This window comes from Heptranchias perlo, chromosome 35 (genome assembly GCF_035084215.1).
Source record: "Heptranchias perlo isolate sHepPer1 chromosome 35, sHepPer1.hap1, whole genome shotgun sequence".
Taxonomy (NCBI): Eukaryota; Metazoa; Chordata; class Chondrichthyes; order Hexanchiformes; family Hexanchidae; genus Heptranchias; species Heptranchias perlo.
This window is the reverse complement of record NC_090359.1, coordinates 8,131,654-8,147,228: the sequence shown is the minus strand read 5'-3', so window position 1 is coordinate 8,147,228 and position 15,575 is coordinate 8,131,654.

Genomic DNA, 15,575 nt, shown 5'->3' with positions numbered 1-15,575 from the left:
AACAGGTTTCACCGAGATTTAAACGCGGATCACTGGATTCAAAGTCCACAGCGCTCACCATTACACCATGTAACCATGCAGAGATTGGGTTGAACACACACCATTCAAAGAACCTTGGCTCCTTTCTTAGCACACACACACATACACGCACACATACGCAGAAATACGCACAGACATGCACACATACACATAGATGGGCACACACAAGTACGCACACAGACACACATACACACAAATTGAATCATCGACAGCTACAGGTGAGGTGCCTGAAGATTGGAGGGTAGCAAATGTTGTGCCTTTGTTTAAGAAGGGAGGCAGGGAAAAGCAGGGAACTACAGACCAGTGAGCCTGACATCTGTGGTGGGTAAGTTGTTAGAGGGTATTGTGAGAGACAGGATCTACAGGTATTTGAAGAGGCAGCGACTGATTAGGAACAGTCAGCATGGTTTTTTGAGAGGAAAATCATGTCTCACGAATTTGATTGAGTTTTTTGAAGGGTAACCAAGAAGATAGATGAGGGCTGTGCAGTAGACGTGGTCTACATGGACTTTAGCAAAGCCTTTGACAAGGTACCGCATGGTAGATTGTTACATAAGGTTAAATCTCACGGGATCCAAGGTGAGGTAGCCAATTGGATACAAAATTGGATTGACGGCAGAAGACAGAGGGTGGTTGTAGAGGTTTGTTTTTCAAACTGGAGGCTTGTGACCAGCGGTGTGCCTCAGGGATCGGTGCTGGCTCCGCTGTTATTTGTTATTTATATTAATGATTTGGATGAGAATTTAGGAGGCATGGTTAGTAAGTTTGCAGATGACACCAAGATTGGTGGCATTGTGGACAGTGATGAAAGTTATCTAGGATTGCAACGGGATCTTGATAAATTGGGCCAGTGGGCCGAGGAATGGCAGATGGAGGTTAATTTAGATAAATGTGAGGTGATGCATTTTGGTAGATCGAATCGGGCCAGGACCTACTCCGTTAATGGTAGGGCGTTGGGGAGAGTTAAAGAACAAAGAGATCTAGGAGTACAGGTTCATAGCTCCTGAAAGTGGAGTCACAGGTGGATAGGGTGGTGAAGAAGGCATTCAGCATGCTTGGTTTCATTGGTCAGAACATTGAATATAGGAGTTGGGATGTCTTGTTGAAGTTGTAAAAGATATTAGTAAGGCCACACTTGGAATACTGTGTACAGTTCTGGTCACCCTATTATAGAAAGGATATTATTAAACTAGAAAGAGTGCAGAAAGGATTTCCTCGGATGCTCCCGGGACTTGATGATTTGACTTATAGGGAGAGGTTGGATAGACTGAGACTTTTATTCCCTGGAGATTAGGAGGTTAAGGGGTGATCTTATAGAAGTCTATAAAATAATGAGGGGCATAGATAAGTTAGATAGTCAAAATCTTTTCCCAAAGTTAGGGCAGTCTGTAACGAGGGGGCATAGATTTAATATGAGAGGGGAGAGATGCAAAAGGGTCCAGAGGGGCAGTTCTTTCACTCAAAGGGTGGTGAGTGTCTGAAACGAGCTGCCAGAGGCAGTAGTAGAGGCGGGTACAATTTTGTCTTTTAAAAAGCTTTTGCACAGTTACATGGGTAAGATGGGTATAGAGGGATATGGGCCAAGTGCAGGCAATTGGGACTAGCTTAGTGGTGCAAACTAGGCGACATGGACATGTTGGGCCGAAGGGCCTGTTTCCATGTTCTAAACTTCTATGATTCTATGATTCTATGATTCTAAATGTGCGTACACACACGCGCTCATATTAACACACAATAAACACAAATGCACACATTCATGCACACATACATCGGCACTACACATACACACGCTTCCACACTCAATCAAATTTACACACACACACTTTCACACATACACGCACGCACAAGCACACTCATTAATAGACGCGTAAGCACACACAAAAAAACTTATGCAACTGCTTCCTGTGCAGAAAAGTGCTGTTGAGAGATATATGCTGATATTCCAAAGTGGTGCATCGGCAGATAAGATACCGTATTGTGGAGTCATGGCTAAGGTCTGAGCATGTTCAGTCCAGGGATAGGGAGCAGAATGGAAAGCAAGCTGGCTACAAAACAGAAAACAGGAAGTAAATGTTAAGGCTAGCTACTCAGACTGGCAAAAGGTGGGCAGTGATGTTCCACAGGGATCGCTGCTGGGTCAATTGTTGTTCAAAATTTACGTTAAGTATGTGGATTCGGGAATCCGAAATACAATTTCAAAATTTGAGGGCGGCATGAAATTGGGAGGTATAGTATATACAAAGGAAGAATGCGTCAAAATGCAAGAGGACATTAATAAACTTGCAGAATGAGCATGTAATTGGCGAATGAATTTCAATATAGGTAAGTGTGAGGTGGTGCATATTAATAGGAAGATTAAGGGGGCCACATACTGCTTGGATATTAACAGTCTAAACGAGGTAACGGAGAAGTGGAATTTAGGGGTATCGATACACAATTCACTAAAAGTAGCAAAACAGATTGGTAAGACCATAAAAACGGTAAATCACGCACTGGGGTTCATTTCTCGAGGGATAGAATTGAATAGCAAAGAAGTTGCGTTAAACTTGTGCATAACTTTGGGAAGGCCACACTTGGAGTACTGAGCACAGTTATGTTCTGCACACTATAGAAAGGATATAGAGGCACTGGAGAGGGCGCAAACAAGATTCACAATGATGATGCCAGAAATGAGAGGTCATTCTTATCAGGAAAGGCTGAACAGGTTGGTTCACTTTTCTCTAGAAAAGAGAAGGCTGAGGGATGACCCGATAGAGGTCTTTAAAATAATGATATGGGTTTGATAGGGTAGACCTAGAGAACATGTTTCCACTTATGGGGATGTCAAAAACTAGAGGTCACAAATATAAAATAGTCCCTAATAAATCCAATAGGGTATTTAGCAGAAAATTATTTACCCAAGGAATGGTAATAATGTGGAACGGGCTAACACAAGGAAGTGTTGAGGCAAATCGCATACATGCATTTTAGGGGAAGCTAGATAAGCACATGAGGGAGAAAGGAATAGAAGTGTAACCTGATAGGGTTAGATGAAATAAGGAAGGAGGAGGGTCGAGTGCAGCATAAATAGACCAGTTGGGCTGAATGGACTGTTTCTGTGTTGTAGTTTCGATGTAACTCGATGTAACTCAATACATGACTGAGAAGGACTCTGTGCGGAAAATGTGTTAAAATGACGGGACTAAGGACCAATGTTGGGATTTGAGAATTGCCGCCGTCAAACTGGTCACAGGTTTGGCGCCGTTTGATTTTCTGAATCAACATTCTGAGCAATCACGCTGAAGAAGCCGAAATTCCTCTTGTAGCTGCTGGGCCACCATCAGGAATTTTCCCTAAAATATGCCGTGCCTGACCAATTGATGCAGGAATTGGAAATTTTGGAGGAAGTGAAGGACTGCAAAATTTTGCGTTGAGGTTTGGTCGATGTTTGCTAAATAAATAGATGCATGTGAAGTAAAAGAAAGGGAGCTTGCATTTATATAGCGCCTTTCACGGCCTCAGAATATCTCAAAGCGCTTTACAGACAATTAAATGTTTTTGAAATGTAATCACGGTTTTAATGTAGAAAATGCAGTGTATGATGCTCATAATATACAATGTAGAAGTACTTTTAGTTGTGTTGTGTGAATGTTTTTAAGGCGTTTCTACTAAACTCACTAAAAGTAGATAAAATAGAGTCCCTATAGCCACACATTTAGCAACTTTTTTGCTTATCAACCAAAAGAGAAATTCTTATTGCTCCTTCCTATTTCGTTGCTCTCTCTAAGAGCAGACTTTCGGGAAAGTGAAGTGAACTTCAGAGACGGTAAAATCACCCTGGCTTCGGGCTGAACAAGATGGAACTGGCGACAACTGTATCTGAGAGGCTGAAATGGTTAACATTTTTCCCGAGTCTCAGTAATTGACAGGGCGGAAAGATTTGTCGCGCTAAATGTCTCTGGATTCTATCACCCACCCGGATGGCGATTGAAGTGAGAGTGTGGGTGTTAAAACGTATCATACTTGTGAGAAGAAAGAAATCAGATCAGCCCAACCAAACTCAGTATTAACCATCCAACTGACAAATTTCAAATACAAGTGTTCTTTTTAACGATCCAATTGTTTTTTTTTAAAGTGCTGATCGGAGAACAAAGTCATTTTCTGAGCTTCTCACCAGAGTTGACAATACAGCGTCTTGGCTGGACGGGCAGAAATTGTCTGCTGTTTTATCTCTATCCTGACCACAGCCTGAGCCTGAACCAGACTGTTCGCAACCTTGGTGTCCTATTTGACTCTGAGTTGAACTTCCGACCCCACATCCGCTCCATCACTAAGACTGCCTACTTCCACCTCCATAATATTCCTGGCCTCCTGTCCTGCTTCAGCTGATCTGCTGCGGAAATCCTCATCCATGCCTTTGTTACCTCTAGACTCGGCTACTAAAATACTCTCCTCTCCGGCCTCCCACCTTGCACACACCCTAAAATAGAGTTAATCCAAAACTCTTGCTGCCCGTATCTTAACTGTCACCAAATACCCTTCACCCATCACCGCTGTGCTCGCAGACCGACATTGGCTCCCGTTCCGGCAAAGCCTCAATTTTAAAATTCTCATCGTTGTTTTCAAATCCTTACATGGCCTTGCCCGTCCCTATCTCTGCAACTTCCTCCTCCCCGACAACCCTTCGAGATCTGTGTGTTCCTCCAATTCTGGCCTTTGCACATTCCCAATTTCGTTCCCTCCACTGTTGGCGGCTTTCCTTCAACTGCCAAGACCGTAAGTCCTCGAATTCCTTCCCTAATCCTCTCCACCTCTTTCTCCTCCTTGATGACGCTCCTGAAAATCTATCACTTTCAACAACCTTTTGGTCACCTGAACGAATATCTCCTCATGTGGCCCGGTGTCAAATTATGTTTCATAATCTCTGCTGTGTGTAGCGCCATTGCACTTTTTACTACGTCATTGACGCGATTAAAAAAAAGCAAGATGTTCTTGTTATAAAGGATTTGAAGTGAGGACTGTTAGATACCTGCCTCGTTGAGCATTGTACTTCAGAGACAGAAATATGACAGTACAACGTTTGCATGGTTTACACAGAATTTACAGTAAAGAGATCGGCCATTCGACGCAACATATCGATGCCAGCTTCTTTGCTCAACACGACCCTCCTCCCACCCATTGGAATTTTATGTAACCGCTTCATTTGTGGCCTTTTAATTATCAGAATCCGAATACACGTCAGGGGCCCTTTTCAAAATTCCCAGAAACGTGTTCAGGAGAATCCTTGTTCCTGTTGCACATGATGTATGAAACATGGAAAGGTAACCCATCAGTTCCACATCGTCTCGTTTGTGACAAACGTTTTTTTTATTTGGTGAGAACCAAATAAAAAAAAAACAATTTATCAAGGGGGTAAAACGCTAAACTTTCACCATACGGGAACTGGAACAGGCCGCCCGACCTGAGAGCGGATCATGAACTGTAAGCTGAGTAATTTCACCCGTTTACACCATGACATCAGGCAGCATCTTTCCCTTCCCAATATCCGGACTTGACAGTTCAAAGCGATGTATGTCTGTTTCACGAAAATAGGAATTGTGTATTTGGTTCTTTCGGTTTAAAGACCTTTGGCCCACCCGTTCACCCAATCAATTATCGCCAATCGCTCCACTCCCTCCGAGAAACAAGTAATGCTGAAACGTTGTTTTTAAACTCTCATTTGTTATTGTAACACGGTCGGCCGGAGGAACCTGAGGGTCCACAGAGCAACACTAATAAATGGATGCATTTCGGAACACACCAATTGTATCATCAACGAGAATGGTACCAGATATGAGGGACTTCAGTTATGTGGAGAGACGAGCGAAGCTGGGATTGTTCTCCTGAGAGCAGCGATGGTTAAAGGAAGGTTGATCAGATGTGTTCAAAATGATGAGGGGTTTTGATAGAGTAAATAAGGAGAAACTGTTTCCACTGGTAGGACAGTTGGTAACTAGAGGACACAAATATAAGAACATTGACAAAAAAAGCATGTCTTATATTTGTGTCCTCAAGGAGTGTGGTCTACTGGGACAGGGAGTTTCCTATACCCAGGCAGAGGAGTGTGCTATCCCGGGACCCAGGAATGTGACACACCGGGATCAGTGAGTGTGCTGTATATGGACCCGGGAGCATGTTGTACCGGAATCGGGGAGTTTGCCGTAAGGCGACCGGGGATTGTGTTGCAATCTGGACCTGGGAATGTGCTGTTCCTGCATCCGGGACCGTGCAGCACCAGGACTCTGGACTGTGCTGTCCCTGGATCCTGGAGTGTGCTGTTCGGGGACTCGGTAATGTGCTGTACCGGTCCGGAGTGATTGCTTTTCCCGGAGCGGGGAGTGTGTGCTGTCCTGGAACCTGGGAGTATACTATACTGGGATCCGGGAGTATGCTACACTGGGACCCATTGGTATGCTATACTTGACCCGGGAGTTAGCTGTACCGAGACCGGGGAGTTGCTGTATTGCGACCCGGGTGCATGCTGCAACTGGATCCGGGACTGTGCAGTATGGAGAATCTGGCATGTATTGTACCTGGACCTTGGACTGTGCTGTTGTGGCAGCTGGAAATTTGTTCTACCGGGGCACGGGAGAGTGCTTTTCCGGGAGGGAGGAGTATGCTGTAGCGCAACCAATGTATGAACTGTACCTGAACCCGGGATTTTACTGTACGGGGTATGGGAATATGCTGTACCTCGACCGGGGAGTGTGCTGTACCGGGACCCGGGAGTGCTCTGTACGGGGACCCAGGAGTGTACTGTACCATACCTGGGTGTGTGCTATACCGGGACGGTTCAGTCTGCTTTACCGGATCCCGAGAGTGGAGCAATATTGATCTGCTGAAGATCTCTTTGTCCTTTTTCAATCTCTGTAACGGTGTACTAAGCTCTCACGGGCTAAATGTTTTTGAGTTCAATTCACAATCTGCTTTATTCAACCACAGTTAAAAGATACAGAACACTGAATACGATTAAATACATTCGATGCAATTAGTTCAATATCTGCACAGAAACTGTGACAAATAAATAGAACACACTTAGATTAAGGCGGACGGGTTGATTGGAATTAATGTAGAAACATTGATTCTTTTCCTCTATTTGTCCCAGTGACGGTGCACAGATTAATAATCTCCACAGTCTACCTGCTGCCTTGACTGTTTACTGGTGTCCATCTTGGTATTCAAACAGTCTTCCTTCAAAGATTGGCAGTGATCAGAGAAACATATCAACACTGAGAAACTAAACTTCCTCTGTATGACCGGACATTGTTCACAAATGGATTATTTTTGCGAAATAATCACAACACGGGGTCATTCCCAAAACACCCCGGACTGCGAGCTGAGCACACGACTATTTAAAGCAACTAACCGCTCTTCGCCAATGCACGGTCAAACCGCATCTGTAGACAGATCATGTCTGGATCCTATCTGGTGAAGAATGGCTAAATTAACTTACTTTAAAGAAGGGACCAGATAGTGAAATGCTTCAAAAATATTAAGAGTTAAAGAAGCCCCATAATTGATTCGACAGGACATGAAAAAAAAAAGAGAATGTTCGAAAGTGTGAGGTCTTCTCATCCAATTAATTTGACCATCATTGTGAGGGGATATTTCACTCCATTCCTCAACTGCTCTCTGAAATTCCTTTGGGTCACTGCATAAATAAAAGTGTTCGTGCAGCAACTCAGGAGCTGGAGCATGAAGCCGATTTCTCGTACGAATGTGGGCAGGGAGACAGCGTAGCCCAAATAATCCAACCGTCTCAATATAGAACACACGATGAACACCACCCATAACAGGATGAAATTCCCCGATATAACAAATAGTACAACGATGGATTTCCTTCGGTTCTCCATCTCTGGGTCACTGGAACTCTCCCCACTGCTCGGACCCCGGATCCTCTTGCGGGCTCTGCTGGCCACTAAAATGTGTCTGACCGTTAATATATTGAACAGTACAATCAAAAGAAATGGAACAAATGGTGTTAAAATATAATGCATTAATTCAACGACCGCCCAGACCAGAGAACGAGATACTTCGGGCGTCACGCTGCAAAACCAGGGACTATTAGAAAGCCAATACTCATTTGTATACAGAAAATACCAGAAAATGTTCTTCAAGCCGCTCAGCACAGTCACTGTTCCGAGAACCACAGCCGCCGTCTTCTCGGTGCAATATTTAGTTTTCAGCTCCTGGCAACAAATGGCCACAAATCGATCAAAGGTGAAAGTGACCGTGAACCAAACAGAACAGTCCGTGACTGCATAAAGCAGGACGGCGTGGATGTTACACAGTCCAACGTACCACAGAAATATAAATTCGGACCAATAAACAATAGGAACCTGCCTTAATATCAGATCGACGATAACGACCAGTAGATCTGCCGCTGCCATGGCCACCAGGTAGAGAGTGACGCATTTGGAGAGACCGCACTTTCCCGAGACAGGATCACAATCGTCACCACATTAACTGTCAGCAAAACGGAAATAGGGAAATGATTCACCAGACTCAGGAAAAAATCTAACTTGATGCGTTTCCAGAGAAATAAAGGAACAGGTTATAGAACAGGGACATTAATGTTCTTCACGATAACCTGAAATGCTCCAAGAAATTTGCATCTTGGTTTTGCGTCCGGTGATGGAAACTGATTATTTTAGCTGTGACGGGCTTTGTAATCAGAGCAATGAATCGGCAAATAAGTGAAGCAACGGGATCAAATGAAACGTGGTTAAAAACAGAAACTTAGTTTAGAATGATTACAAAAGTAACCAAACGGAAAGCGAGAGCCTTACTGACACGTGAGCCAGAGGGGATGAAAAAGATGAGATGTTTGCAAGTTGGAATTGCAGCTTGTGTGCGTTAGCTGCTGGGGTGAAACCTGGATTTAATGTCCCGAAGTGGGGAAGGGATAAAAGGGCACTAGGAGGAAGAGGAATGGTCGAATCGCTGATGCCCTTTGAATGGAATAGTGAGCTAACAACACCCATTGTCTGTGCTCATACATTGACTATGGCCACTTGTTCAAGATTTTAAGACCATCTGTGCAATGACGCAGATCAAACCCTCCCATCCAATGTTTTGATGTACATAACAGGTAGGAGTATCGGAATATAGGAATTGCTAGATCAAAAAACACCAAGGTCCATCAAGTGCACCTTCTACCTTCCCAGTAGTCACATGATACAACGATAATGGAGTTCGCGACAAATCACTGCAATCAATCTCTATCAATTAATGTACAACAGCACAAGACAGGAGGTGAGCAAAGTTTGGAAAATTTTGGGAACCGTAGATCCAAAATCACCTTTTCACTCCCAAGCATCTTACACTGACCGTATATCATGTCTCATATTACTCATCTACTCTACCCAAAATGTTATTTTCAGAAAGCACCCTTGGTAATGAATCAATACGAACTGCTTCCACCGTCTCCCGACGGAGCCTGTTCCATAGATTGGCCACTCAAACACATAAATACTGTTTCTGCAGCTTAGTTTTGATTTTAGCCCCCAACTCACCCTTCAATTTCAGGCCTTGCCTCAGCTGTTCTGATATTCTGGACAAGGTGAAACAGAAACTGCCTGTCGTTGTCCACATTATCTAGTCTTGAGATAATTATTCCACTTTTTTGTTGCTGGTCTAAATTACTAAATATTTCAATCCGTGTTTGTTTTACATATTAGAAGTTAGACCCAATCTGATACTCTGCTCCCTGATTCCCAAGGGTCAATCGTTGGATGAACGGAGTTGCAGTCACGCAAAGCTCCATGCATGGTAATTGGATATCCAGGGTCATGTGTGATGCTCCGCACCAAAAATACAAAGGTTGAAAATGAAAATATAATGTCGTTAATTTTGCAGGCAAGTTTTCTAATTACATTACAGGTCACACTTGTAACAACGATTATTTAATTTAAATCGTGGAATACTATGACTGGTAATATAATACACCATAGAATCATAGAATCATAGAAAGTTACGGCACAGAAGGAGACGATTTGGCACATCATGTCCGTGCCGGTCGAAAGGCGTTAAGCAGCTTAATCGCACTTTCCAGCACTTGGTCCGTAGCCATGTAGGTTACGGCACTTCAAGTGCACATCTGTACTGTTTAAATTAATTGAGGGTTCTGCCTCGACCGCCCTTTCAGGCAGCGAGTTCCGGACTCCCATCACCCGCTGGGTGAAAATAATTCTTCTCAGTTACCCTCTAATCCTTCATACCAACCTATGATTACAAATCGATCTGAATTCGAGGCAAATAGTGTTAATCTGGCTATTTCGCTTCCGTAGTGCGAATTCCATAAACTTCCAATTTATATCGGGATTAATGCACAATAATATATTGAATGAGTTTCACTTTCAGAATGCGCCCCTTACATTGATTGTGGGTCCTGATCAGAGAAACGGAGCACTCTACCAACAAGGAACCGGATTAGATTGATAATCAAGATTAATTATTAGAAATGAAACCATTAAATGATCTGAATATAATAAATAGCAGCTCACTGAACCATTCTAATTTAACCATTCAGCAACAATGACACCAATGTCGACCATGAAGCGGTGGAAAGCGAGGGAGTTGAAGCAGATTGGATCATCAATGCATGTGTCATTTATCGGGTGGACTCACCTGTACAACTAAATAACTAAATATACCCAGCCGAAATTGCAGACCGTGTGAGATAATAAAACGTTTCTCACTTGACAGTCGGATTCAGTATTTACAGCAGAGTGCACACTTTTAATTAACAGAAAGATTGAGTCACATGAAGTGCGCTGTCGTCTGAAAGAAGACCGGGATCTTAATAATATCGCCTGGAATGGTATAATAATGTCCACAAAGGACACACTTTTCATTGAACTGACACCAATGAATGGGAATTCACGTCAGTGGAACATGGGCCATTATCAAACGGAGTGTCAGACGAGGGTCTGTGTGCGGACGGTTTGGTGGTTGATCTGTGATTCCCGCCCTCTTCTGGATTGAAAGGAGAAAAGAATGAATGAGAGAGAGAAGCGATGTGGAAGAAGGGATGATGGAAGAATTTGTCCATGAACCAGATTAAAGTGGCCCAAAAACAAGATAAATTAAGATACCGTCAGGAGAACATTAATACAAGCTGTAAAACAAAAGGAAAATACTGCATATGCTGGAAATCTGAAGTAAAAGCAGAAAATGCTGGAAATACTCAGCAGGTCAGGCAGCATCTGTGGACAGAGTTCTGATGAATGGTCATCGACCTGAAATTATGTTTCTCTCTCCACAGATGCTGCCTGACCTGCTGAGTGTTTCCCGCATTTTCTGTTTTTATTATTAATATAACCTGAGCTCTGTCGAGCGTTTGTTGGTCGATTCACTGATAAAGCTGGGAATTGAGGGGAAGCTGGTTCATGGCGAACCCCAGCTCTGAATCCCCCCGGCAGAGAGTTCAAGGAATGTTTAACATAAATGAGATTCAAGGAAAGTATCAGAAAATCTCCTCTTGATGGTCGGTCTCATTCTCCCAAAGTGAGGAATGCGCGGGAGGGGCAAGTCAACCCGGAGTTATATTTTATTCCATCGGGATAACAAAAAAACACTTTCTGTTGGATCCGAAATAGCTCAGTTGAGAGAGCGTTCTACTATCTCTGGTTCGATTCCGGGTGTCAGCAGTTTTGGATTACTTTATTTGTTCTTTCGGCCGATTCTCGAACATTTATTTACACTGACATTTTTACCCGACACTGTACGGTTGGGGATGGAATAGAGAGACATCAAGAATGTCTGTGTTTACCTTTTATTTCTCTATTTCCTTCTGCCTTTCTCACTGGTTTTTGTTTCTCTCAGTGCCCGATGAACATTTGATTTGATGCATTTGTCCTAAACTCATGCCTTTTCCACATCTCAGGGCGGTCAGACACGCTCTGTCTGTCTGTTACTGGTTGTGACCATGAAAGGGAACAGGCCGCGAGTTAAATATATATCAGCAAACTGCCAGAGAGAAAACACAGCGGGAATAAAACACAAGGGGGGAAAATAGGATCGGGTTCGGTTTTGGGCGGGGGTATCGTGATGTGCTATTACCCAACGCCCAATGAGCCCTGCGCAGGAAGGATGCAAGTCTGAATGGAGATCAGACATCGCACACGTAAAATACAGATGCAGGTCCCATCCGTTTGTTTACACATTGATGAGTGATGTGAAAACATTGAATAAAGGTTGCGCACAACTAAATCCCACATCTTCCAATCTGGACGCCAGACCTCACCAATCTGCCGATCTGTGTTGGTACCAGGCCCGCGAGAGTGCATGCAACAAGATTCTCTGCTGATGCACCAAAGACCTTGGTGCAAGCGGGGGACAGAAGGGGGGATATCCAAAACCGCAGAGTGGTTTGCGGGAAGCAAGGGGCCCTCCGCACAAATATCCAAAAGGCTGTGGAAGGCAGCGGGGGAGAAAGTCAATTTCAGCGTACAGCATCTGGATGCAGTGCAAGAACAAGTTCAATGCTTTGACATGAGTGGGCAAGGTGAGTGAGGTCAACTGTCAAGCGGCGTATCAGACCAACTGCACCACGCACGACTCCTCCATCTCTGGCCGCGAAAGTGTTGCCAAATATCAGAGCAACAAAACGCTCCAACTAACACCAGCATCGGGAACAAACCTCTCACTACAAAATCCCCAATGATACTAAACAACTCAATTCTCACTTTATCCTCCGACCAGCAACATTTATGCACAACCTGCAGTCACCTGACTCCAATTAAAAGAATCGCTATTTTGATCCGATTGGCTGCCCTTCGGACACTCCAGAGGGCAGTGAAGAGTCAACCTGGCTGCTCTTCCATCCCACACACCTGAGCTGTGCGGAAAGGCGAAACAAAATAAAAAGCTGTTTTTATACAACTCAATGTCTTTCCGATCCTCCTTTCATTCAATCACGCCCATTGTCCTATTTCATAAGTTTCTTTTCTTCATTTTAACCTGCTGTTTGTTTTTCTGTTACTTGTCTGTTTTTGAATCTGTCTTCCGATGATTTCACCCCATGCTCCACATCTGTTCTGCTCTTTTTCTCCCCATCTACCCCATTCCTTTTATAATCCCCAGATTTCCACCCATTCCCATGTCCCCTTGTATCGCCGTGCAGTCTGCAGCCTGTGTGTCCATGTCCCTGTGCTTTTGTCAGCCTTTGTCTCTCTCTGTCCGTGTGAGTCATTGTACCACATGTTTTTAATCAGCCGTCTCATTGTCCATTTGCATCACACAGAACAGAGCGGATCGAGTGACACAGAGAGCCACCAGCAGAGGGAGGTAGAGAGCGGTGTAACTGAGTACAGAGATACCGAGAGACACCAGCAGAGGGAGGTAGAGAGCGGTGTAACTGAGTCCAGAGATGCAGAGACACCAGGATGTGGCGATTGTGAGCAGTGCATCTCAGTGCTGAGATATGGAGAGACATCAGCATAGTGTCCAGCAAAGGAACCTTATATCTGAAATATTTGGCGAGATCTAATCTGCACAGAGTAGAGGAAGCATTTTGTGTATGTAACGTGTGTTGTACCTGCCCTGGGAGTGTTTGATTTGAAAGTGTGGAGGGAGCTTCATTCTGCATAAAAACCGTGCTGTACCTTCCTTGGGAATGTTTAATGGGGCAGTTCAGAGGGAACTTTAATCTGTACCTATCCCGTGCTGTTCCTGCCCTGAGACTGTTTGATGGGACATTTTGCCAGGAGCTTTAATCTGTATCTAACCTGAGCTGTAGCTGCCCTGGCACCGTTTCATGTCACAGTGCAAAGCAGCTTTGCTCTGCATCTAACCCGTGATGTTACTGCCCTACTGTAAATGGAATGTTTCTCCTTATTTACTCTATCAAAACGCTTCATGATTTTGAACATCTCCATCCAACCTCCCCTGAACCTTCATTGATCTGAGGAGAACAACCCCAATTCTTCAGTTTCTCCATACAACTGAAGTCCCTCATCCATGGCACCACTCCAGTAAATCTCCCCCCGGCATCCTCTCTAAGGCCTTGACATCCTTCCTAATGTTTGGTGCCCAGAATTGAATGGAATATTCCAGCTGAGGCCTAACCAGTGATTTATCAAGGTTTAGTAATAATTCCTTGCTTTTGTCTTCTCTGTCTCAATTAATAAAGGGAAAGACCCCATTTATTTCTTTAGCAGCCTTCTCAACTTGTACTGCCACCTTCAATGATTTGTGTATATGCACCCCAGGTCTCGCTATTCCTGCACTCCCTTTAAAATTGCACCATTTAGTTTATATTGCCTCCCCTCATTCTTCCTACCATAATGTATCGTTTCACAATTCTTTGCATTAAATTTCGTGTGCCATGTTTCTGCCCATTTCGTCAGTCTGTCTATGTATTGCTGAAGTCCTTCACTACCCTCCACGTTGTTTATTACACTTTAGAGTTTCGTGTGTTCTGCAAATTCTTTGAAATTATACCCTGTACACCCAAGCCCCGTTCATTAATATATATCAAAAAGAGCAGTGGTCCTAATTCCGAGACCTGGGGGACACCACTGTGTCTTGCCGCCAGTCTGAAAAACACCCGTTCACCAATACTCTCTGTTTTCTGCCCCTTAGCCAATTTTGTATCCACGCTGCCATTGACCATTAATCCCATGGGCTTCAATTTTGCTCACAGGTCTATTGTGTGATACTTTATCCTCACTTAATCTCTCCCTGCATAGAAACTCCCCGACGCATATTCAAGGCCACCCCCTCGACCTTGCCATCTCAAGTGGCCTCTCTACTCCTGATCGTGTCAATCATGCATAAAGCCATCTCTGAATACTTCCATGTATCCCTCTCCACCCACATGGAATCATGGAATTATAGAAGGGACACAGCACGGAAGGATGTCATTTGGCCCATCGAGTCAGTACCGGCTCCATTCCAGAGCAATACACCTCGTCCCACTGCCACAATGCACATCACAGAATGAACGCGGGAATCCCACGCCACTTTCTATGAGCGATAACAGGCTGCGGCTATGGTGCAGACCGGGACCCGGAGCTGAGGCTGTGGTCATCAGTTACTCTGGGAGTGGCACAGTATGGTTCATGACTAGCCAGGGGTGAGATTAATACCAAGGTGTCAGGCTGGTGTTTGGATGGGTGTGGGTTCCAGCTCCAGTTACATCTCTTGGATATGTGATCCAGGCTGACTGTGTCGTGCTGAGAGGGAGCTACATTGTGAGAGGTGCTGTCATTTGAATGAGGTGTTGAATGTGGGTCCCTTCTTTCAGTTCCGAGGTGTAAAGGTCCCGTGTCAATTTGTGAAGATCAGAGAATTCTACCGGTTTCCTGGCCAACATTCTTCCCTTAACCATCAACACCCAACAAACAGGATGTCTGCTCAATATCTCATCACTGTTTATGGGATCTTGCTGTACACAACTAGGCTGCTGCGTTCTCTTATTAAACGATAATGATTGAACTTCCAGTGAAGTGAGTTGGGATGTCCTGAGGATGTGAAAGGTCCTGTGCAAATGCAAGTTCTTTTTTTCTCACAGG